Genomic DNA, 24,433 nt, shown 5'->3' with positions numbered 1-24,433 from the left:
CTTTAGCTCACTCCACCACCCCAGTTCAGACATGGCCATATGCAAATCAGTCTGACACTGTGCCTCATGGGAACAGTCCAGCCCGAAATGCCAAGCCATGTCTTCCCTGGACTGGAAACAAGCTTCCTGGGACCGGTTTCGATTTCATAATCCTCATCAGCCAGGGATTCTTGAATCCAGTGGCCAAGTGAGCAAGGAACTCACGTCTGAGCATACCCTGCCAACTTAGGGCGAACAAAGCGATACAAAAGGGGATCATGAACGGAGCCATTGAGCAAATCAAACACTCACCCCCAGTCAACTGATCTGGGTTTAACCCATCACCATTCTTTAGCTCACTCAGCCACCCCAGTTCAGACATGGCCATATGCAAATCAGTCTGACCCTGTGGGTCAGACTGATTTGCATATGGCCATATCTGAACTGGGGTGGCTGAGTGAGCTAAAGAATGGTGATCGAACTGCCAAGCCATGTCTTCTCTGGACCGGAAACAAGCATCCTGGGACCGGTTTCGGGTTCATAACCCTCATCAGTCACGCTATCTTGATTCCAGTGGCAAAGTGAGGAAGGAACCCACGTCTGGGCATACCCTGCCAACTCAGGGCGAACAAAGCGATACCAAAGGGGATGATGGACGGAGCATTTGAGCAAATCAAACACTTACCCCCAGTCATCTGATCTGGGTTTAATCCATCATCATTCTTTAGCTCACTCCACCACCCCAGTTCAGACATGGCCATATGCAAATCAGTCTGACACTGTGCCTCATGGGAACAGTCCAGCCCGAAATGCCAAGCCATGTCTTCTCTGGACCGGAAACAAGCATCCTGGGACTGGTTTCGGGTTTATAACCCTCATCAGCCAGGCTATCTTGAATCTAGTGGCCAAGTGAGCAAGGGACTCACGTCTGAGCATACCCTGCCAACTTAGGGCGAACAAAGCGATACCAAAGGGGTTGATGGACGGAGCATTTGAGCAAATCAAACACTTACCCCCAGTCATCTGATCTGGGTTTAAGTCCATCATCATTCTTTAGCTCACTCCACCACCCCAGTTCAGACATGGCCATATGCAAATCAGTCGTCTGACACTGTGCCTCATGGGAACAGTCCAGCCCGAAATGCCAAGCCATGTCTTCCCTGGACTGGAAACAAGCTTCCTGGGACCGGTTTCGATTTCATAATCCTCATCAGCCAGGCTATCTTGAGTCCAGTGGCCAAGTGAGCAAGGAACTCACGTCTGAGCATACCCTGCCAACTTAGGACGAACAAAGCGATACAAAAGGAGATCATGAACGGAGCGATTGAGCAAATCAAACACTCACCCCCAGTCAACTGATCTGGGTTTAACCCATCACCATTGTTTAGCTCACTCAGCCACCCCAGTTCAGACATGGCCATATGCAAATCAGTCTGACCCTGTGCCTCATGGGAATAGTCCATCCCGAAATGCCTAGCCATGTCTTCTCTGGACCGGGAACAAGCATCCTGGGACCGGTTTCGGGTTCATAACCCTCATCAGCCACGCTATCTTGAATCCAGTGGCAAAGTGAGAAAGAGACCCACGTCTGGGTGTACATCCCCTTTGTACGAAACTAGGGAGCAGTACATATCCAGCAGGAAAACATAAACTACGTTAGGTCTTTCCTTCCTAAATCCCGGTTTGCGGCTGTTGTGATGGGGGCAGCACCCTGTGGGGAGTGGAGCTGGCTGGGTATCTGGCTAGGACTAGTAAGTGTTTCTATACCCCCTCCCTAGCCTTCCTATGACCCATTAAAGCCCTTGCACTGCGTGGACGTGGGTTGTATAGGACAAAAGAACACTTGGAAACCAGGGAGGAGACTCATCCAAGGGGTCCTTAGAGAACCCAGCTCAGAGCATGAGATCTGCAGGAAGATTTAAAATCACGGGTTGTAGTGTCTTCAGCGTGGAAGACAGACTTTTGCAGCCTTGGGTTACACTCCTACTGACATTATTTTATATCCCAGCTCTGTCCTTCCCTCCCTCCATTCTGATGCAGTTGTTCTGCGCAATAAAAAAAAGGGGGCAGCAGTGAATCAAAGGGGCATCAGGTCGGCATGGTCAGTCCTGTTGTTTTTGCGGCTCTTTGTTGGGCCCATATGTTTGGGCGCTGTTGAGAGCGAGTGAGTGAACTTATTTATCATTTAGAATTTATCCAAATGCAAGGGGCTATTTGGAGCGAAGTAGCACAATTTTAAGGCCTACGTTTATGCGTGAGAGAACGGGTTGACACAAGTGACGTATCCTTTGGGTGCATTAGAGAGATGAACCGCACCAGCACGGCTTTAAATGGGCCGGGTCTTTCTGGTGTTCAGCACCTGCAGTTCTAAAAAGCATGTGCTAAAACGAGTCCCTATCGCGCTCTCCATTTTTGCCCTCACCCTCTGTGGAAAAAAAATCTAAACTTTGCAGCAGTACAATCCTTCACCACCTTTGATGCAAATTCAAAGAGACCCTTTATAGTTCTTCATAGTCTCATCATTTTAGAACTGAAGCCTTTTCAATATTATATACAACGAAGGCATAGTTGTTTATTTAACTTATACAACTAACAACCATTTTCAAAGCCAATAGTCCTATCTTGATGTAGATGGAATATTACTTGTTGTAGAATATATTTGGATGCAATGAAAGAAGCAGCAAAATACTAGTCGGGTGATACTGTGCTAAGCACAGATTTTTAGCTTAAGTGTTCTTAAGCCATGCCCTTAATTATATCGGCCACGCCCCTTTGAGAGACCCTCCCCCTCCCCCACTTAAAGCCCTGACAGCAGGGTGTTATACTGTAAATGGGAGCATGTAGTTACACTTTCCCCATCACATTCCCCACCATCCGCTGTGTGCTCCAATACACCATTGTCAATGGTGCGGTCACTTGTGAGCTGTATGAGATGGCGTCGATTGTGTCCCTACTCTGATACACTAATCCGAATCTATAACATAGTCATAGAGACTAGGACATAGAGATTAGGATGGTGAGATGCCAGTGTAATTTTTCAGCTCAGCATACATATGACTCGTGCTAATCCTGGGTTAAATGTGAAATGTTGGTTTTGTTACCTTTCTTTCATGGATAGCAATAGAGCAAGGGGGGTTTGGGGGGCAGCCGAGCATCGCGAGGTCTGCCCCCCGGGCAGATTGGGAGGGGGTGGGAGTGAGATGGTAGCAGACATTTTGTGGCTTTGGGCTGCCTTGGGAACCCAAAGGTATTTTAAGAGCTTTGCGCTGGCCCAGCCACCATTTTAGGTTCTGGTGACCTGGTGGCTGGGAGCGCAGTATTGTAGGAATTTTTTGTCAGGCCGGTGTTGTTGGCGGTTCGTGTTTTTGCGTCGATTTCTGAGATGTCTGCTGAAGATTTCCGTGTGCTGGAGGCCATCTGCCTGCTCAGTGAGGCAGGGCGGATGGATTTATTGGTCGCCCCCCGGGGGGCGCGCCCCGTGAGGAGCACGTCGGAGGGTGTGGCGGCGGCCGTTCTGGCCTGCTCGCCGCCCCGCAAGAGTGCCCGTCTTCAGGTGAGGGGGCAGAGCTGTGTGGATGCCAGGGGCGCGGCCTTTAAAGCAGGGTTTGGGGGCGCGGGGGCCCGCGGGTGAAAATCGCGGCGAGAGAGCACTGTGGGCAGCTCCCCGCCGCAGGATATCGTTGACCGCCGGCTGCATCAGGGGCGTTCGCGGTAGTGCCGGGGGTTGGTCCTGGGGCCGTTGTGGAGGTGGCGGGTGAGATCCTGGTTCGCGGAGGAGGCCCAGGGCCAGTGATTGCTGTGCAGCGCTGGAGTGAGGGGAGCAGCGTCTCTCCTCCCTAATCGCTGGGTGGTTCTGGGGTGTGTTCGGGCGCCAAAGTGCTGCTGGGGCCAGAGAGTAGCAGCGGGCTTCGGGGAGGTGCAGGGAGTGTCTCTCCTCCCCAAGCGCCTGAGGAAAATGCCATGTGGGGAAGCGCTCGGCTGGGTGCAGGTGCGCGGGAGGGGCGAGTACAAGGGGGGGAGGAGGCCGCGGGAGGGCGTAGGGGAGGGAAGGCAGCGAGGAAGTCTGGTCATAAGGGGAGGGCACGGAGCTCCTCCCCAGTTTGTACCCTTTTGGGTAGGGGCACACTCCAGAGGCTAAGGGACAGCTTGGGCAAGTGGTGGGGGAGTGTGGCTCAGGGGCAGGTGCCCAGGGCCATAGGTGGATGGGGAGGGGCTTTGGAGGGGGCTCTCCTGGGGAGGGCAGGAAGGGAGATGCAGGTGAGTGGGAGGGAGGGAGCAGGGGCAGTGGGGTCACGTGAGAGGGGGGCAGGAGATGTCAGGTGACTGGTCCCCGCTGCTCCTGTCAGACGGCAGTGTTAGGGACTGCGACGGCCTGGATGTTTTTGACTCTTGGGAGCAGGGGGTTAGGGAGGCCCGGGAGTTGGGCAAGGGCGGGGAGCAGCTGGGTTGCGAGGGGTTGGGGTCCCTGGTGAGGAGGGGGATGCGAGGGGTTGGGATGGAGGGGAGGGGGAGTGGGCGGGTGGAGGGGAGTTGGGAAGAGGGCGGGATACTTCTGATGATGGTGGGGCGGGGGCGTGGGGGGCTGGCGTGGAGCGACAAGGACGAGTGGTGGGGTGAGGGTAGAGGTGGGGTGGGGAGGACATGGTTGCTGGTCGCCCTGGGGGTGGGAGGGTGGCGGGGGGGTCAGACAGGGTACTGAGAGAGGGACCCAGCACACCATTCCGGCCATTTCTTTTGCAGGAGGAGACGCGGCGCGGTGCTCCAGACTTGGCAGGGCTAGGGACGACCATAGGCGCCAAGGCGAAGGGAGGGCGGAGCCTCCCGCGGCATGCCTGGCTCTGCCCGGGGATCCTGTCGCGGTCGGCAGACGAAGGCCTGAGGCGGGCTCGCCAACCCCTACACCCACAGGGCCATTACGACTTGGGGAGCAACGCCGGAGGAGGAGCGACGCATGTGTTGGTTTTAATGTATCTGGCTAGGTACAGTTGGCTCCGTCGGCCGGATGGGGTTTTGTGGATAGTGATGTACAGCTAGTTGAGGATGATGATAGACTGGAGGAAGGGGAGCTGTGAGATGGTGAGGGTGGCGGGGGTCCCAGTAATCATGTTGCTAGTGTGTTTCAGGTGTCACGAGGCCAGTGGGAGAGGACGGCCCGGGCATCGCGCTGTGAGGCGAGAACACGTCGCTGGTTCGGCACTGTGGAGAGCGGCGTGTGGACTTCTTTGCTTCAGGTACGCAAGCAGTGGCGGCAGCGGCGCGCTTGGTATCAGTGGTGGGGGGGAGGTGGGGGAAGGGGGGACTGGCTGCGAAAGGGGAAGTATATGTCAGACAAAGGGTTAGGTCCGGACGAAGAGATGGCGGGGCCTCTGGGGAAGGCGCTGGGAGGCAACAAAGATGCGGGTGTGGGGCCCTCGGGGTCGGGGGTTGACGGGGCCAAAGGGGGCATGGTTGCCAGGGCCGCGAGCATGGCTGGCGCGGTGGGGACAGGTGGGGCTGGGGAGGACATGGTGAAGCCAGAGAGTAAAGAGTTGAAAATCAAGCGGCTGCCGTACATGGGGGTGACAAAGCCGTTGGGCGCCCACTTGATGTTGAGCACTAAAGAGCGCATTTGGAAGGTGGAGTATGTTGAGATATTAAAACCTCTACACCGAGAGGTGCAGGCGAAGGAGGGTTCGAAGGAGGAGGAGTATGAACTCCAGAAGAGTCCAAAAGGGCCTCTTACTATCGAAAATTGGATGGCGGCCTTTTTAATATTCGCCAGCGTATATTGCGAGAAGTTTCCGGAGAGGTCGGTGTCAATGTTTTAATACATGGACGTCATCAGGAAGGCCCAACTTACGGGGGGTGGGTATGCATGGGCTCTGTATGACGAGGAGTTCAGGGCACGAATGGCTTGAGACCCAGAGGCTAAGTGAGGGGGAGCTGGACACCGACTTATGGCAGCATACGATGAGGCTGGCGGGGTCGGGAAAGACTATCTTTACGGCGATGGGCTGCCTATAATTTACCAACCCTTTCAGGACCGCCCCACCCACGGAGGGGTGGGGGCAGGGGCCAAGGGCCATTCCAGCTCCCTGGGAGCATGTTGGGACTACAACAAAGGGGCGTGCATACAGGAACGTTGCCAGTTCCGCCATGAATGTTCCGGCTGCGGAAAATATGGACATCCCCTGGTCAAGTGCAGGGGAGCGTCGGGTCAGCAGCAGGGGGGACAACAGGGTCAGGCAGGGGGTGTGCGGACAGGGACACAACAGCAAGCAGGGGCTGGTAGAGGGGCCAAGGGGCCTGAGCCTAAGGGCTCATATTCCATTTAGGGTGGACCGTCTGGTGGCGGCTCTGCAGAACTATCCGGATGTGGGGGCTGCCGCGCGGTTGCAGTTGGGGTTTCAGGGAGGGTTTCGACTGGGTTACGAGGGGCCGAGGCTGCGGAGGTGGGCAGGCTACTTTAGTCTGCCAAGGAGCACCCGGAGGTGGTGCGGGCAAGCTGGAAAAAGAGGTGACAGAGGGCCGCATTGCGGGACCTTTTGCTGACTGGCCGTTGGTGGATCTAATTGTGTCACCCATTGGGGTCGTGTCAAAGAAGGAGAAGGGGCAGTTTCACCTCATTCAGCATTTGTCGTGGTCTGAAGGTGGCTCTGTAAATGATTACATTGACGAGTGGGAGACCACGGTGTCTTATTCCTCTGTCGATTCAGCCATGTACTTGGTGGTGACGGCGGGCGCAACGGTAAGGATGGCGAAGTGCGACATCAAGTCGGCTTTCCAGCTGCTTCGAGTCCATCCAGATGATTGGGGCCTACTGGCGATCCAGTTTGACTGCCGCTGGTATGTAGACAAAGCTTTGCCGATGGGCTGCTCGATGTCTTGCGCACTGTTTGAGTGCTTCAGTACGTTCTTACAATGGTTGTTCACGGAACGGACGGGTCACCAAGGAGTAACGCACTACCTGGATGACTTCTTCTTGGTCGGCACCCCAGGCTCCACAGACTGCCAGGTGGCACTGGACAGGTTTCAGGAGCTCATGGGGGAGTTGGGGTTGCCATTGGCACTGGAGAAGACAGTGGGGCCGTGCACGGCGCTGTCATTTTTGGGTATTGAGCTGCAATGGAGGCCGGTTTAACAGCGGAGAAAAAGCAGCAAATGGTGGAGCTGCTGGAGACTATGTTGGCACGACACAAGGTTACGGTATTGGAAAAACAGGTGCTTTTGGGTCACCTCAATTTTGCTTGTGGAGTGGTGCGTGTGGGGAGGACCTTTTGTAGGAGGTTGGGCAGGGCCTTAGCGGGACGGAGGCCACTGCATCATCACATACGGTTGTCTGCGGGTGTGTGGGAGGACTTGCGGATGTGGCAGTTCTTCTTGCGGAATTTCAACGGGATCCCCATGCAGAGGGGGATGACCTGGTCTGGGATGTCCAAATCTTTTCAGATGTGGTGGGGAGTGACAGCTTTGGGCTGTACTGGCAGGGGAAGTGGTGTGCGGAGAAGTGGACCCCAGAGTGGGCGGGGGGAGGTAGGAGCATCACGTTTCTTGAGCTCTTCTCCGTGGTGGTGGCGGTCTCGCTTTGGGGGGACTTGCTGGCCCACAGACGAGTGACTTTTCATGTGGATAACATGGCGGTGGTGGAGGTGGTAAATCGTCAGTCAGCCAGGGATGCGCAGGTGCTGAAGCTGCTGCGAGTGTTTGTGCTGGGCTGCTTGCGCTATGATATTGCTTTTCGCACGAAGCATGTGCCTGGGGTCGATAATGACATAGCGGATGCTTTGTCTCGTTCGCAATCGGGGAGATTCCGTGAGTTAGCCAAGGACGCCGATTGGGACCCGACCGGCATCCCGCCTCAGCTGTGGTACGTAGGCAACACAGGATGTTGCAGCTGGTTTTAGGGTCCCTGGCGGAATCAACGAAGGTGACTTATATGACGTCATGGGAGGAGTTCATAGCATCCGGGGCGAGATGGCGGCCCTCGGGGAGGGGAAGACAGGAGGACGTTATACAGTTGATCCTGTGTTTAATTGAGAAGGGGCTCACGCGGATTACGGGTAAACTCCTGTGGGGTTACGCACCCTCTGCAGGGGAGCTCTGCTCTCGTATGCTAGGGGGTTGGGCCCGTGAGTGTGGGAGAGGGTGCCGGGTCTGACAGCCGTTGCCTTTGGAGCTGCTGGAACGGGTTTTGGGGGCATTGCCTGGGGTGTGCAACAATGACAGGGAAACCTGCCTGTTTGCCGCATTGATGTCATGGATGTTTGCGGGGGCGTTTCAGGTGTCTGAACTGTTGGGTGCCCGGGGAGATAAAGAGGTCTTGTAGTCGGAGGTCTCTTTTATGGGGACCGAAGTGTGCCTGTGGCTGCGGAAGTCAAAAACGGACCAGAGGGGCATGGGTCGTTGCGTATCTTTGCTGTCGGTTGATTCGGAAAGGATATGCCCAGTGAGGTGGGGGTTGAGACTGAGGGAAGTGGGGCAGGCGGGCGGGGCCATTTTCAGGCATGCGGATGGGCGGAAGGCGACGGGCTCGCAGCTGCTGGCGATATTGCGCAAGGCACTAGATCGGCTGGGTTTGGCCGGGAGGCACTATGGCACGCATTTGTTTCGAATCGGCGCGGCGTCGGAGTCACACAGACAGGGGTGCGGACAAGGGGAAATCATGCGGTTGGACAGGTGGTCATCTGATTGCTACAGGCGCTACGTGCGTTGCGTTTCTAGCCAATGGTTGCACGTTTCGGTGTGTTGCTCCTGTACTTACTCTTGTTTCTCGTTTCAGGTTCGGTGGCGGGTCCCCTCACCAGGGATATGGCAGTATGGATTGTGGGTCATTCATTTGTTAGGAGGGCCCAGGTGCAGGCCCGGTCCAGTTATTTTGGAGAAAATCTGGGGTTTAATCCTAACCTTTTTAAGGTGTGTTGGAATGGGAAAGGGGGCATGCTTTGTCGAGAATTGATGGCAACGCTTAACGGACTGTTGGTGGCGGGAAGGTGCCCGGATGTTTTGGTCCTCCATTTAGGGGAGAACAACATGGTTCGAGAGACGGGGTTGGTATTGATGAGGGCCATGAAGAGAGATTTGGAGGAGATCAAGAGGCAGTGGGCAGGTTGCACGGTGGTCTGGACCGAGTTTATGCTGCGCCGAGTGTGGAGGGGTGCAGTGAATCCCAGGGCAATTGATAAGGCCAGGAAGAAGGAAATGTCGAAATGGTTTGGTTTTGCAGGCATCTAGGCTTCTCGAGGATATGGCACAGGGACATACAGTATGATGCGCCAGAGTTGTTTAGGGGCGACGGTGTTCACCTGTCACACCTTGGCATGGATCTTTACCTGTTGGAATTGAGGGAGGTGCTGTCCAGACTGCTGGGGTGCGTTAGAGAGTGAAGGGTGGTTAGGAGGTTGACGGGGCAGTGAGTTGGGGGGGGCAGGAAAAGAGGGAGGGGGTGCAGTCACCTATCCTCCTGCCTTTTCCTGGGTGGCAGAGTTGTTTTGGAATTTGGGCAAGTTTGGCTGGAGTTTGGTCGTTTAGCGTTAAGTTTGGGGAGTTGGTGAACAGGAGCGGGGAAAGGTTAAGCAGGTTGGAAGTTTACATTGGAGTTCATTAGTTACAGTTGCAGGAAGACAGATAGGATTATAGGTCTTTGGGAGGTTAGGAATTTTAAATGGTATGTGATAAGATTGTGTATTATTTAATGTATTAAAAGTTATGTATTGTATGTTGCAGGGTGGGGGTTTTTATCATGTGGGTATCGTAGGGGTGGGGGGAGGAAAAGGCAAGGGGTCAAGTAATTCGATGTTTAGAGAGGTTTTAGTTTTGTATGGCAAAGTGCCAGTTTAAATAAAATTGTGATGTGCACCTGTTTCAATAAAGCGGCCTTTTACACACACAAATGGTTGTCAGTGTGGCTTGCCCCCATCATCCCTCCCAAGGGGAGTTTGGGGGGCAGCGGAGCATCGCGAGGTCTGCCCCCCAGGCAGATTGGGAGGGGTTGGGGAGGAGACGGTAGCAGCCATTTTGTGGCTTTGGGCTGCCTTGGGAGTAGTCCAAAGGCAGCCCAATTTCAAATAGGAGCCCAAAGGTATTTTAGGGAGCTCTGTGCTGGCCCAGCCACCATTTTAGATTCTGGTGACCTGGTGGCTGGGAGCGCAGTATTGTAGGCATTTTTTCCCCGCCCACCCTCCCTGGGCTTTGGGTTTTTTTGGTGGGAGGCCATTAGGGTAGGTTTTGTTTTTAGGTCCGTGTTTGGAACAGGTGCATAGGGTTTTATATTATTGTGATTCTGTCGCTTGGAACAGGTGCTGGCAGAGTTGTTTTGGAAGTTGGCCAAGTTTGGCTGGAGTTTGGTAGTTTAGCGTTAAGTTTGGGGAGTTGGTGAACAGGAGCGTGGAAAGGTTAAGCAGGTTGGAAGCTTACATTGGAGTTCGTTAGTTACAGTTGCAGGAAGACAGATAGAATTATAGGTCTTTGGGAGGTTAGGAATTTTAAATGTTATGTGATAAGATTGTGTATTATTTAATGTATTGAAAGTTATGTATTGTATGTTGCAGGGTGGGGGGTTTTATCATGTGGGGATCGTAGGGGGGGAGAGGAAAAGGCAAGGGGTCAGGTAATTCGATGTTTAGAGAGGTTTTAGTTTTGTAAGGCAAAGTGCCAGTTTAATTAACATTGTGATGTGCACCTGTTTCAATAAAGCGGCCTTTTACACACACAAATGGTTGTCGGAGTGGCTTGCCACCCCCATCCCTCCCAAAGTATGCTTTAAAATATTTCTGGAAAACAAATATTTCAGGGGGACACACGTGGTGATAATAACGTATTTAAAATGGACTGCTTTCCACCCAAACGTAGTGATTTAAAAATGGTTTCGTAACTGGTATTTTGTACTTAATAACAGTAGAGGGAATTGTTCCGCGAATACATTGAAATTAACATAAAGGTATTTCCCATCAGTCACCCATGTCAAAGCAGGGACTGCCCTCTAGTGGCAGCGAACGAAACCTGCAGTGAGCGATTACAAATGTAATATACACCGGCTAAGGAAACCTCGACTTTCCAGAAGTGAGAAACTTGATGGCAGTTATGTGGGAATTACAGAGCCATACGTATGCACAACAAAACATATGAGCATATCGTCACCCCCTTGAAATGATGGCAACATCTCTGAGATGGCGCAGTCCCCATGGGGACACACAAAAAACTCCCTCTCTCCTAAGTGCCTGAGCAGTGTATACTACAGCACACTTTCAATGTGCCATCAGAATCTATTTATTAACCAGACAATCTGCATCACTGTATCTCTGAAAGGGAGTACAAGAATGAGTGCATTTAGAGGTCTGAACGGTGTTCAGAGTGACATCATCCTTACCATTCAACTTTTGACTGTGTAACTTAGACACGGGAGACAAACTTAATTCTTCAGCCCCCACACAATGCATTTGTAGCTGGCTGGATGATTTGACAGTGCTTTAAGTGGCCTGTGTCTTGCCCATGTTCAACAATGAAAAAAATATTGGGTCCCTATTGTGCATTTGCTGACTTCAGAATAAAAACAAGCATTAGCAAATCGAACATGACAAGCTTTGGTAAGCATTCAATATGTATTTAGAAAGTAAAACACATTAAAAGTAATCAAAAGGAAAAAATAAATAAAGCTGCATCACTGCAAAAAACACAAGCATTGGCTAAGCCCATAGATCTTGCCTTTAACGTGTCAAATCCAAGCTATTGGCTTTGCCAAATCTTCTTTATAAAGCATTATTAAAAATAGTAAAAGAAAAAACAACCTTTCAAAATACTGAGCGAAGCAAACACATATTTAAGATATCTCTAAAACGTAACATTTAATTCACTATTTTCAATCTTTATAAAGGCCATGGTTTATTTTTAAATACTTTTGATGCAGAAACCTCCTAACAGAATTGAATTAGCTCGTTTCATGTGACCCAGTTTAAAAATAACACAAATGACTAGTTTGCAGGTACTTAACAGAACATAGAGCTGCCTGCTGCCGTGAATAGGAAAGTGTCAGAATTTAAGAGAAACGCTTGCCCAAACCAACTGGTAACTAAAACAACAAATGCTCTGGGCATTTGTTCTGCAGCAGCTCGATGGCTGAGTACACCTTCTACCTCAAACACTTGAGCAGGTAGTGCAGTTGTGCCACCCCCCCGCCCCCCCCCCCCCAGTACTATAAATGCTGCCTTCAAGTCCTGATCTTTCATGCAATATATGTAATGAAGGAGATAAAACAAAACCACCCCAATAAAGTCTGCTTGTTAATCAAACCTCAGCAAAAATACACCGGCTGCTGTGCTTTTACGGACTTGGGAGGGGTAGGAGCAACACAGAGTGCTCCTCCACGCGGGGGGGGGTTGTAAGGGCTGAAGAAGCAGACTAGAGAGAGATTAAGAAAATACATGAACACCTATGGAGCTCTCACACAAAAACAAAAAAGTAGTTCCCTAAGGGGGGCTTGGGGGAGGGAGCCGACCGAAGGGAGGTCTCCTCCCCCGGGCGGTTTGGGAGGGCTGCGAGGGGTTATTTCCAGAAGTTGCCAGAATGTTCTAGTTTTGGGCTGGTCTAGTAGGACCAGCCAGCCCAAGTATAAATTCCACCTTTCCCGCTATCCGCCACCATTTTAGGTTTGGTGACCTGGTGGCTAGGTGCTTTAACTTTTTGTGAGAGTATCTTGTGTGTGTGCGTTTCTTTTTCATTCTTTGCCTGTAGCGATATTACTTCGAGTTTAGTAATGGAAGACGCACGAGTTCTTGAGGCGATGCGCTTATTGGCTGATGCCGGTCGATTGGATTTGCTTGCGGGAGGTGGACAGGCTAGGCCCCAACGCCAGGCCTCCGCCGGTGTAGTGGCCGCAGTAATGGCATGTTCGTCGCCGAAGAGGAGACGGCCGAGTCAGGTAAGCGAGAGGGGCCGCTCCCGGTCTAGGAAGCCGGCCCCGCAATGGTCGACTCGGGGGGAGCCCGGTGCTTCGGAGGCTCCGGAGGCCCCGGGTATGTTGAGTGGGGGGAAGGGTGTGCCTTCACAAGCCCCGTCGCTTCAACTGCAGGTTGCTTCTGGAACAGGGGATTTTCCGTTAATGGCGGGACGGGGGCAGGGGTCGAAAAAAGGGGGCAGGAGTGGACGGGGGGGCAGCAAGAAACGCTCCGCCTCGGATCCGCTTTTTGAGCGGCGGGGACAGTCTGTGGATGGTGCCCCTGTGCGCGGAGGTCGTAGGAGTTCGGTGCAATTTGTGTTACAGGACTCCGACCGGGACCAGGTTGCCATGGGGGCCCAGGAGGACATTTTGGTTGTTAGTGAAACTCAGTTCGCCCCTGAAGCTGGTCAACGGTTGTTAACTCCTTTAGGTCGTATTCCTCTCAATGTTCGCGCTGGGGAGGGCCATGTGGGAGGATTAGTGGGGCCCAGTACTGTTTTATCATCTGGTGGGCAGGTTGTGGCTCATGAGGCCGACGCGGGAGCGGGTGAGTTTGGAGGTAATGTGGGGAGTCCTTTATTGTTTTCTACCCCGGGCTCGGCGTCTGGCGAAGTGGTTTCCGGGGGCGGTGGCTCTCGGGGTGAGGGTGAATGGGCCCAAATGGGCGTAAATGTTTCGTTTGGTGGTGCGATTACTGGTTTGGAGCAGGGTGAAGGTTTTCGATCGGAAGGTGGGGGTGTTCCATTTCTGAGTGGTGGGCCTTTTCAATCGGGATTACAGAATCGTCAGACTGCTTTTGGTGTAGGTCCTGCGGTTTTTGGCACGGCTGGAATGGGTATGGGTGGTTTTCCGGCTCCTGGGGCCTTGAATGCAGCGGGGGTTAGATTCCAGGGCACTTTGTTAGGCCCGGATAGAGGTTTTGGTCAGGTGAGTGGCGGGCCTATGCAAGGACCCAGGAGTACAGCTCCGCACTTATCTGGGGCCTCTGGGGGTCCGTATTTCATGTGTGGTTCTCCAGGCTGGGAACATTTTGGCGCGGCGGGCCTGGCACACCGTACTTTTCAGAGGGATTCAACAGGCCAGGACCCAGTCCCTAGAGCTGTTAGTCGCGCTTCTTTTTCGGCACCTGATAATTTGGATCATAGTGACGACGAGGAGGTGATAGGTGGTTCTCCGATTCAGGTGGTTCCTTTGCGGCATGACGCGCGAGGCCGTTCTTTGGAGAGAGGTCAGAAGGGGGCTGTTGATTCTACTAGGAGGGAGAATGTGTATGGTTGGTCTGTGGATGGTAGGAACCCTAGCACACCAGTCCAAACTTTTTCTTTTCAGGACGAGGTTAGGCGCGGTGTTCCAGACTTGGCAGGGCGCAGTCCAGTCCATTTTCGCCAAGGGGAAGTGAGGAGAGTGCCTAGCGCGGCCCTCTCTGTTCCACCGAGGGAACCCGACGCGGCCAACACACGAGGGTCTGGCGTGATCCCGCTGGCCCCAACGAGTAGCAGGTATAGGTGGCAGGCCTTGCCGGCGGCTATGGAGCAACAGAGTCAGCGCCCAGGGAGGTACAGGCGTGTACAGTCTGCTCCCCCACCTGGAGTTTCAAAATCTTTTAAATGTACAGTGGTTGATACCGGGTTAGGTAAGACCCGGAGTGATGTGATGCATACTAGTGTGGACTCGGTGGTATTGGACTATGACGAGGAGAGTCCCGAGGAAGGTGAACTGCGGGATCTTGAGGGGGGGGGTGCCCTCTCATTCCTCTCATAGTGTTTTACAGGCTCCAGTGGTCCAGAGGCAACTGCAGGGGAGAAGAGAGCGCGGCCCATCGGGTAGGGCACCTCGGAGACCGGATGCATTGTCCTCGGTGCCACGGGCGGAGCCATCGAGAGCCGTATCTCTGTTACAAGGTGAGCAAACGGCCCCACAGGCCAAACCTGTTATGGTGTCTGTGGGTACCGGTGGTGAAATTGATGTGGTCATTACGGATGGCCGTTTGGTTAAAGGTCGTTATGTCAAAGACACTGCAGTGGGTACTGACGAACTGTTTATATCAAATAAAGGGGACAGTGGTATAGCTGGTGCTTCCAGCAAAGTTACACAACAAGGGGACAGTGGTGTTATAGCTGGTGCTTCCAGCAAAGTTACGCAACAAGGGGACAGTGGTGTTATAGCTGGTGCTTCCAGCAAAGTTACACAACAAGGGGACAGTGGTGTTATAGCTGGTGCTTCCAGCAATGTTACAGACAAAGTGGACAGTGGTGTTATAGCTGGTGCTTCCAGCAAAGTTACAGACAAAATGGACAGTGGTGTTATAGCTGGTGCTTCCAGAACTGTTAAAGAGCCAGTGGCTAGCAAAGAGTTGAAAATCAAAAAATTGCCATACATGGGGGTGACGAAGCCTCTGGGTGCTCACTTGATGCTTAGTACTAAGGAAATAATTTGGAACGGTGAGTATGTGGAGCTCCTTAAGCTTCTCTATCGAGAAGTCCGGTCTAAGGAGGGCTCTAAAGAGGAAGAATTCGAGTTGGCTAAACGCCCTAAGGTGCCTTTAAATATTGAAAATTGGACAGCTGCATTTTTGATTTATGCCAGTGTGTATTGTGAAAAGTTCCCTGAGCGCAGCGTTTCCCTGTTTAAGTACATGGATGTGATTCGTAAAGCTCAGATCACCGGGGGTGGTTTTGCCTGGTCTCAATACGACGAGGAATTTAGGGCCAGGATGGCGTGGGACCCTGAGGCGAAGTGGGGTGAGCTCGATAATGATTTATGGCAACACACAATGGGGTCATCAGCTGGGGGAAAGACTGTGTTCACGGCCAGTGGTTTACCGCTAGTGTATCGGCCCTTTCAGGGGAAGCCCACCCGGGGAGGGGTGGGGTCCAACTCTAACACTCAATCAGGATCGGGTTTCTGTTGGGAATTCAATAGGGGTTCCTGTATTAGAGAGTACTGTAAATTCAGGCATGAGTGTTCAGGTTGCGGGAGGAAACACCCGTTATCCAAGTGTTGGGACAACGAGCCTTCGGGCAGCCAACAGGGGAAACAGTCAGGTTCGGGTAATTCCAACTCAAGGGGTCGGGGATCCAGAGGTGCTAAGGGTTCTGGGGCCAAAGGCTCGTACTCCGGTTAAATTGGACAAGTTACGGATTGCCTTGCAAGGTTATGACGATGAGTCTGCAAAAATGAAGTTATTAGATGGTTTTCAGTTTGGTTTCCGACTGGGTTACCTAGGATCCCGGGAACGGAGATGGTCTGCCAATTTGAAATCGGCGTCGGAACACGCCGCAGTTGTCCTAGACAAACTTACTAAGGAGGTCCAAGAGGGTAGGATGGCTGGCCCGTTCACAGATTGGCCGTTACTCAATTTGATTGTTTCTCCAGTTGGTGTCGTTCCCAAGAAAGAGGCAGGTCAGTTCAGACTCATTCAACATTTATCATGGCCGGAAGGATCCTCAGTTAACGATTTTATTGACCCAGAGATTGTGTCGGTCTCCTACTCTTCGGTTGACGTGGCCATGTCACTAGTTGTGACCGCGGGCGCAGCCGCTGAGATGGCCAAGTGTGACATCAAATCTGCCTTTCGCCTGTTGCCTGTCCACCCTGAGGATTGGTGCCTTCTTGGTATACAATTCGGTGGTAACTGGTATGTGGACAAAGCTCTACCTATGGGCTGCTCAATATCATGTGCGCTGTTTGAATGTTTTAGCACTTTCTTACAGTGGTATTTTTCAAATCGGACTGGTCATTCCCTGGTGACACATTACCTTGACGACTTTTTCTTTGTTGGATCCCCGGGCTCCGCGGAGTGCCAGACAGCTCTGGACACATTCCATGGGCTCATGGAGGATCTCGGAGTTCCTTTAGCTCCGGAAAAGACAGTGGGCCCCAGTACGGTCCTTTCCTTCTTGGGTATCGAAATTGATTCTGTACTCATGTCTGCTCGCTTGCCTGAGGATAAAAGGAGCAACATGGTGCAACTGCTAGAGACAATGTTGGCCAAAAAGAAAGTTTTGGTGAAGGAGATTCAAGTGCTTTTGGGTCATTTGAATTTTGCTTGTAGGGTGGTGAGAGCAGGTAGGACTTTTTGTAGGAGACTAGGTAGGGCTTTAGCAGGACATCACTTGCCTCATCATCGTGTGCGCTTGTCTGCTGGTGTAAAGGAGGATTTGAGAATGTGGAAGTTCTTTTTGACCTCTTTCAATGGTGTTCCCTTGGTCAGAGACGTTGATTTCCAGTGGGACGTACAGATGTTTTCTGACGCGGCTGGCAGTGAAGGTTTTGGCCTTTTCTGGAATGGCAGATGGTGTGCGGAACGGTGGCCGGATGAATGGTTGAACGGTGGTCGCAGCATTACTTTCTTGGAATTGTTCCCTCTTTTGGTGGCCTTGACACTGTGGGGGGAGGAATTGGCACACAAGAAGGTTTTGTTTCGTGTGGATAACATGGCTGTTGTGGAGATAGTGAACCGACAGTCTGCCAGAGACGAACAGGTGTTGAAACTGATGAGAGTTTTCGTTCTGGGTTGTTTGAAACACGACATTCATTTTCGTGCTTTACACATTCCTGGCGTGGACAATGACATTGCGGATGCTTTGTCTCGTTCACAGTGGGGGAGATTCCGTGGACTGGCGAGGGATGCAGACAGATCCCCAACTCTGATGCCGACTCATCTGTGGCGTGTAGGCGAAGTAGGGTCGTACAATTGGTGGTAGGTTCTTTATCTGTGTCCACACGTACTGCTTATTCCTTGGCCTGGAGGGAATTCTTGGACTCTGGAGCTGTCAGACGGGAGGATCTGACGCAGCGGTCGGAGGATGTCGTTAATTTTATACTGGACCTCATGGATAAGGGCCTCACTAAAGTGACTATAGCGGGGAAACTAGCGGGTATTGCTTTTATGGGACAGTTGTTATGGGGTTACACCCCGTCAGCAGGGGAAATAGGCAGGAGGATGCTTGAGGGATGGGCCAGGGAACAGGGGCATGTTGTTCGATCTAGGGCTCCATTATCCTGGCAAATACTGGCTAGGTTAATCACAGTCTTACCTTTGGTATGTTCAGATGATTTTGAGGCTTGTGTCTTTTCCATGCTTATGGCATTTATGTTTTTTGGAGCTTTTAGGGTCTCGGAGTTGTTGGGGACCAAGCATAAGAGTGGTTTACATTGGAGAGATGTTTTTTGTTATGATGAAGGTGTTCATGTCTGGTTATCCGGCTCCAAAACTGATCAAACAGGTAAAGGGAAGGGGGTTTGGTTACAAGCGCGCGACCCAAAGCTCACTTGCCCTTTATTGCTGGCGCGGCGCTGGCGTTCCTTGTGTGGGGGCGGGGATGACGCCCTCGTATTCCAACACATCAATGGTTCACCTGTCACATCTTATCAGTTACGGATGGTGTTACGTAAAGCCCTGCAACACATTGGGCTTGATAGTAGTTTATATGGTACTCATTCTTTTCGTATAGGTGCAGCCACGGAAGCCTTTCACAGAGGTTGGTCGGAGAGGGATATTATGAGGTTGGGGCGCTGGTCTTCTAATTGTTTCCGGCGCTATATGCGGAGCCCGGCAGAAGAAGCGCAGGCGTTCTCAGCCTAGCCATGTGTTCTAATTGTTTTTTCTCTTTCAGGATCCGTTGCTGGACCTCGATCGCCAGTGGTAACGGTCTGGATAGTGGGGCATTCCTTCGTTAAATGGGCCAGAGTCCAGGCGGCACGGAGCTACTTTGGAGAACAACTTGGCTTTAATGATCGCATGTTTAATATTGTATGGAAGGGTAAAGGTGGGATGCTCTGGAGAGAGTAAATCCCTTGCTTACACAGTAACATGGTGGGCGGTTTATGCCCGGATATTTTGGTAATTCATTTGGGTGAAAATGATCTTTGTGCCACGAAAGGGGTTGTCTTACTGCGTGCTATGAAACGGGATTTAGGCCTTGTTAAGGAACTCTGGTCTGGGTGCCATGTGTTTTGGACGGAGTTGATACCGCGTAGGACATGGAGAGGGGCTGTGAACCCCAGGGCTGTAGATCGGGCGAGGAAGAAGGTGAATTCGGAGGTGTCTCGTTGCTGCAGGGGCCACGGTTTTAGCAGGATATCGCACAGGGACATTAAATTTGAGTCCGTAGAGTTTTTCCGGGATGACGGAGTACATTTGTCACGTGTGGGTATGGACCTTTATCTTTTAGAGCTTCGTGAGGTGTTAGCACGGGCTTTGGCCATGCAGCGTTGATTCCAATTATCTTTCCGTTCGCTACGCGGTTGGGGGGCAGAAAGGAAGGCGCCGTGTGTTCACCCCCCCCCACTTGCCTACCTTTCTGGGTGGCGGGGTCGTGGTGTATCAGTTCGGTTTCAGGTAGATTGTTGGTTGTAATTTCGTTAGAATTTTCTTGGACTGGGGCCGGGGCAGGTTGGTCATGGTTTGACCGTTCAGTTTTGAAAAGGGGTATTCTGCAGGAGTGCAGGGTCAGGCAGGATCGATGATTACGGAGGACATGACAAATGTTAATTCAGTTGTGGTTTGATGAATAAAGTTTATTGGTGACGTATGTTTTATATATATGACGTAATGTTGATTGATGATGTAATGTTTTATTATGACGTAATGTATAATGATGTTATAATGTGTATTGATGTATTGTGGGGAGGGCCCAAATATGTTAGGGGTGGGGGTTGGGGGCCCGTTTGGTTAGTTATTTATTTATTTAGCGAGGTTTAGTTTTGTAAGGCGTTTGCCGAGGTTTGTATTTTGTAATGTGCACCTGTTTCCTAATAAAGCGGCCTTTTACACACACACAAACAATTTTTGGTCTACTTTTCTCTCACCCCTCGCCCTCCCTCCCAAGGGGGGCTTGGGGGAGGGAGCCGACCGAAGGGAGGTCTCCTCCCCCGGGCGGTTTGGGAGGGCTGCGAGGGGTTATTTCCAGAAGTTGCCAGAATGTTCTAGTTTTGGGCTGGTCTAGTAGGACCAGCCAGCCCAAGTATAAATTCCACCTTTCCCGCTATCCGCCACCATTTTAGGTTTGGTGACCTGGTGGCTAGGTGCTTTAACTTTTTGTCCCACCCTCCCTCCCTGTTTTCTGTAGAATTTTTTCTTTCCCCTCGCTCCCTCGTTTTTCGCCCCCCATTTTTGGGGGTTTTCTTCCCCTTTTTTAATAAATTTTTCTTTTTCAAAAGGCTGTTTTATGGGTTACTGGTGTGCAGGGGTTGTTTCTTGTACTTGTATTTGTCGCTAGGAGCAGGTGCTGTGCGGGGTCGTGGTGTATCAGTTCGGTTTCAGGTAGATTGTTGGTTGTAATTTCGTTAGAATTTTCTTGGACTGGGGCCCGGGGCAGGTTGGTCATGGTTTGACCGTTCAGTTTTGAAAAGGGGTATTCTGCAGGAGTGCAGGGTCAGGCAGGATCGATGATTACGGAGGACATGACAAATGTTAATTCAGTTGTGGTTTGATGAATAAAGTTTATTGGTGACGTATGTTTTATATATATGACGTAATGTTGATTGATGATGTAATGTTTTATTATGACGTAATGTATAATGATGTTATAATGTGTATTGATGTATTGTGGGGAGGGCCCAAATATGTTAGGGGTGGGGGTTGGGGGCCCGTTTGGTTAGTTATTTATTTATTTAGCGAGGTTTAGTTTTGTAAGGCGTTTGCTGAGGTTTGTATTTTGTAATGTGCACCTGTTTCCTAATAAAGCGGCCTTTTACACACACACAAACAATTTTTGGTCTACTTTTCTCTCACCCCTCGCCCTCCCTCCCAATGTGAACTGTGGAAGGATGCGTTTTATCCATTACAACGAATGCCCAAGATGCCCAAGATGCTATGCTCTAAAGGAGGGGCCAATACAGGAAGAGGAAACAAAGCAATCACATAAGAAGCAAGCAAATTAGATTGATAAACTAGCTAACAAATGATAACAGTGAGCTGAACTAAAGCTCCATCTACTTCTGAAGGCAGAGCGGGGTTACTGAGACTGGGGAGCTCTGAGTCCCGACACTGCTGGCGGACACCCGGGGAGCGCAGGGCCCGGAGCGCGGCCTCGTACAGAGCTGGAGATGGGGAGGCAGTGACCGGAGTGGCAGGAATCGGCGTCTGTGTAAGGGCGGACTTGGAGATGTCACCTCTCAGCTCCTGAGACCTGCGGGACCCGGAGGACTCGCCCGATCGCACTGCCGCAGTGGTGGAGAAAGGTAGAAGGCTGCAGTGCGGGACTACATCGCGGAATGGTGAGGAGCGGGAAGCGGGGCGGCCCGAGGCAGCGCTGACACATGTGGGCACACAGGCATTGCTGCGGCACCTGGAGAGACCGTAGCAGAGCTGGGAGGCAGGCAGCGGCAAGGCAGGAGAGGGGGAGCGGAGCGCTGTTGGGTCTCCGGCGCTGTGAGGAGGAATGCCCTATGAGTCCTGCCTGCAACAGAACAACCGCAGATAGGCCTGCACACGCAGCACTCGCACGCAGGCAGGGACATATCAGCACTGGGTCCCTGCATTATGGGAATAGCCTCGCCAGCGGCTGGACATACTTATCACTGACTGTTGAGGCGAGCTAACGGCAAGGCACCTGGTAGCACACTGACAAGGCAGCCACGGGAACGCCGGGACCATAAGCTGGCGAGAGAGTGAAACTGACAGGGGGAACTGAGCCTGGGGCACGCTCGAGCGTTCACTGCGCGCTCAGGCATGAAAGTCGAGATAACGGCCCGGACTTGTGGAGGGCAGAGCGCTGCCGAGTGTCTGAGGTCGCCGCTCCCGCCCTCACAGCTGCCAACTGACTCATTGGGAGTTTGGGGCCTGAACAGGCGCCCCACATTTGGGATCACAGAGCCACAGAGCTGCTGGCACGGATGCCGGGTGCGGAGACCTACGAGAGGCGGTCACAGGAGCGAGGGCCATGGGAGCCCTGCGCGTAACAAGGGGGTGAAGCAGGACTACTGCGACGGGGGCACCTGTTGTGCTGACAGGCGGCGCCAGTCATTTACACCCTGCAAGGCGGCTACCTGGTGTGGATTAAAGATTCCGTATTGTGACCGGAACCCCGGAGGAGTGGGCGAGGAAGCCTCACTCCTGGCCCTTGCGAGGCGGCCTGCCACATGAAACCTAACCGCCAACGATAGAGGCGGATGCCTACCGCGCAACAATTGGTAATGGGCAGGCTCAGGGACAAATCCCAGCAGCTGCAGCAAGCGGCTAACGACCCAGGCTCGCCTTGCGGGAGCCAGAGCGGAAACATGGGGCCGGTCGCGGCCCTGGCTGCCAAGATGGATACTGTGTTGGCGGCGGTGGAACGCATTGGAAGCACCCTGGAGCAAACTAAAGCGTCACTGTAGGCCCGGATCGACAAGGTCACCTCAGACTTTACCCTCCTGCATGTGACCGGAACCCCGGAGGAGCGGGCGAGGAAGACTCACTCTTGGCCCTTGCGAGGCGGCCTGCCACACGGAACCTAACCGCCAACGATAGAGGCGGATGCCTACCGTGCAACAATTGGTAATGGCCAGGCTCAGGGACAAATCCCAGCAGCGCCAGCAAGCGGCTAACGACCCAGGCTCGCCTCGCGGGAGCCAGAGCGGAAACATGGGGCCGGTTGCGGCCCTGGCTGCCAAGATGGATACTGTGTTGGCGGCGGTGGAACGCATTGGAAGCACCCTGGAGCAAACTAAAGCGTCACTGGAGGCCCGGATCGACATGGTCACCTCAGACTTTACCCTCCTGCATGCTGATCATCGCAAGCTAACGGAGTTGGTTGCCACGCAGCGTCAGTCACTTCAGGAGCTACAACCGGTAGTGCAAACACATGCCTCAGCGCTTCAGGACATTGTGGACAGAATGCATGCGCTAGAGGACCGTACTGAGGATGCGGAAGGGCGCTCTCGGCGCAATAATGTGCGGGTGGTGGGCCTGCCGGAGGGCGAAGAGGGGAAAGATCCAGAGCGATTCACCGAAAGCTGGCTGAGGGAGATCCTACCCCAGGAAGTACTGTCCCCGCACTTTGCAGTCAAAAGGGCGCACAGGGTGCCAACGCAGGTGCCCAAGCCAGGAGCCCGGCCCCGCCCGTTCCTCTTCAAGCTCCTAAACTACCGTGACCGGGATGCAGTACTGCGCGAGACCAGAAAGCTAGAAGAGCTCACAGTGCGCAAAAGTTGTGTGATGCTCTTCCCGGATTAAACGGCAGCGGTGCAGAAGCGGAGAAACACATACATGATGGTGAAAAGGATACTGAGGGACCTCGAGTTGCCTTACTCCTTGCTATTCCCCTCACGCCTACTTGTGATCTCGAAGGGTGGCGCCCGATTCTTTGATACCCCGTCGAATGTCTGGGACTGGTTAGAAGAGACAGGTCAATCGATGGGGGCACGGCCCGCAGGCACGGAAGACGGCGGATGGCAGGAGCAGCGATCAAGAAGACGCCGGAGGAGAGGAGGCCGCCGCGGCCCGGGTCCTGCTGCACCAAGCCCGGAGAAACGGAAGATGGAACGGAAAGACACTCTTGATGCTGGGGAGTGGTGAATGACACTAGCCGCATAGACTTACAGATGCGCAGAGAGCTGAATACCAGATGCTCCTCATCCCCGTCCACAGTGATCTCCGAAGAAATGAACATGCCAGTGGTGACACCCCAAACAGCTAACCAATTCATGTGACGGACTAATTGTTTCCAAAGGCCCAATAGGGGCCCCCACCCCTGAGTGCACTGTTCGCTGTATCCTTTTATGTACCAGTGATATGTCTGGTGTTGTGTCAGAAGGGGGTAAGGGGGTTACCCGCAAAGAATGCGCCTGTGGTTGCGAGTTGCACATTGCTGAACGTATGTGAGAGCGGCCGCCACCCTGCCCCGGAGAGCAATAGTTCCCTTTTACGGCCCCCCGGGCTCTGTCCCCGCTGACCCACACTGGCCTTGTGCGCTTACCCTCATCAGATCCCTACTGCGCTCACCTCATGGATCAGGGGTCCACGGGGGGGGCGTGGCTAGGCACGCAATGGCGGAGGTCGCACAAGCGTAGAGCTCCATGCTCAGCTCCCCTTCCCTGAGCCGATTCTCCGCCACAATTCATTGTAGCCGCCTGAAACTGCTGGCGGACCTCCCCGAGGCACTTTTCGGCGTTCTGGCCGACTTTGTCCTGGAGGCTCCGTCGCGGACGACACCGGCCTGTCCTACGGCCCTCCTGCGGGACCTGCTGCCTCCCGACTGGCGGGGACATTAGGGGAGGACGCGGCTTGGGCCCACTCCATAGGCCCTGACCGGCGATCCTCGCCCCAACAATTGCGGCCCCCTGGCCGACAGCCGCCGAGCGAGGACAGCCCTCTGGTGGCCCCCAACTCGACTTGCCCTGCTGCTAGGTGCCCGCGAGGGGCCAGGATCGAGGGAGAAGTGGCCGCGCGGCTCCTGCATCGCAGCCGCCGCGCACCTGGTGCTCCGTGAGTGGCGCGGATTTGCCCGGCCGCCTGGCGGTGCGCCAGAGAGGGCGCGATAGAGAGGACGCCACTGGCGGGACGTGGATGGAGTGGCGGACCCGGCTGGCGGGTCCCCCCCTGAGGATGCTGCGATG

Source organism: Lissotriton vulgaris, chromosome 7 (genome assembly GCF_964263255.1).
Source record: "Lissotriton vulgaris chromosome 7, aLisVul1.2, whole genome shotgun sequence".
NCBI lineage: Eukaryota > Metazoa > Chordata > Amphibia > Caudata > Salamandridae > Lissotriton > Lissotriton vulgaris.
The sequence above is the reverse complement of the archived record's forward strand: the minus strand, read 5'-3'. Positions refer to the sequence as shown.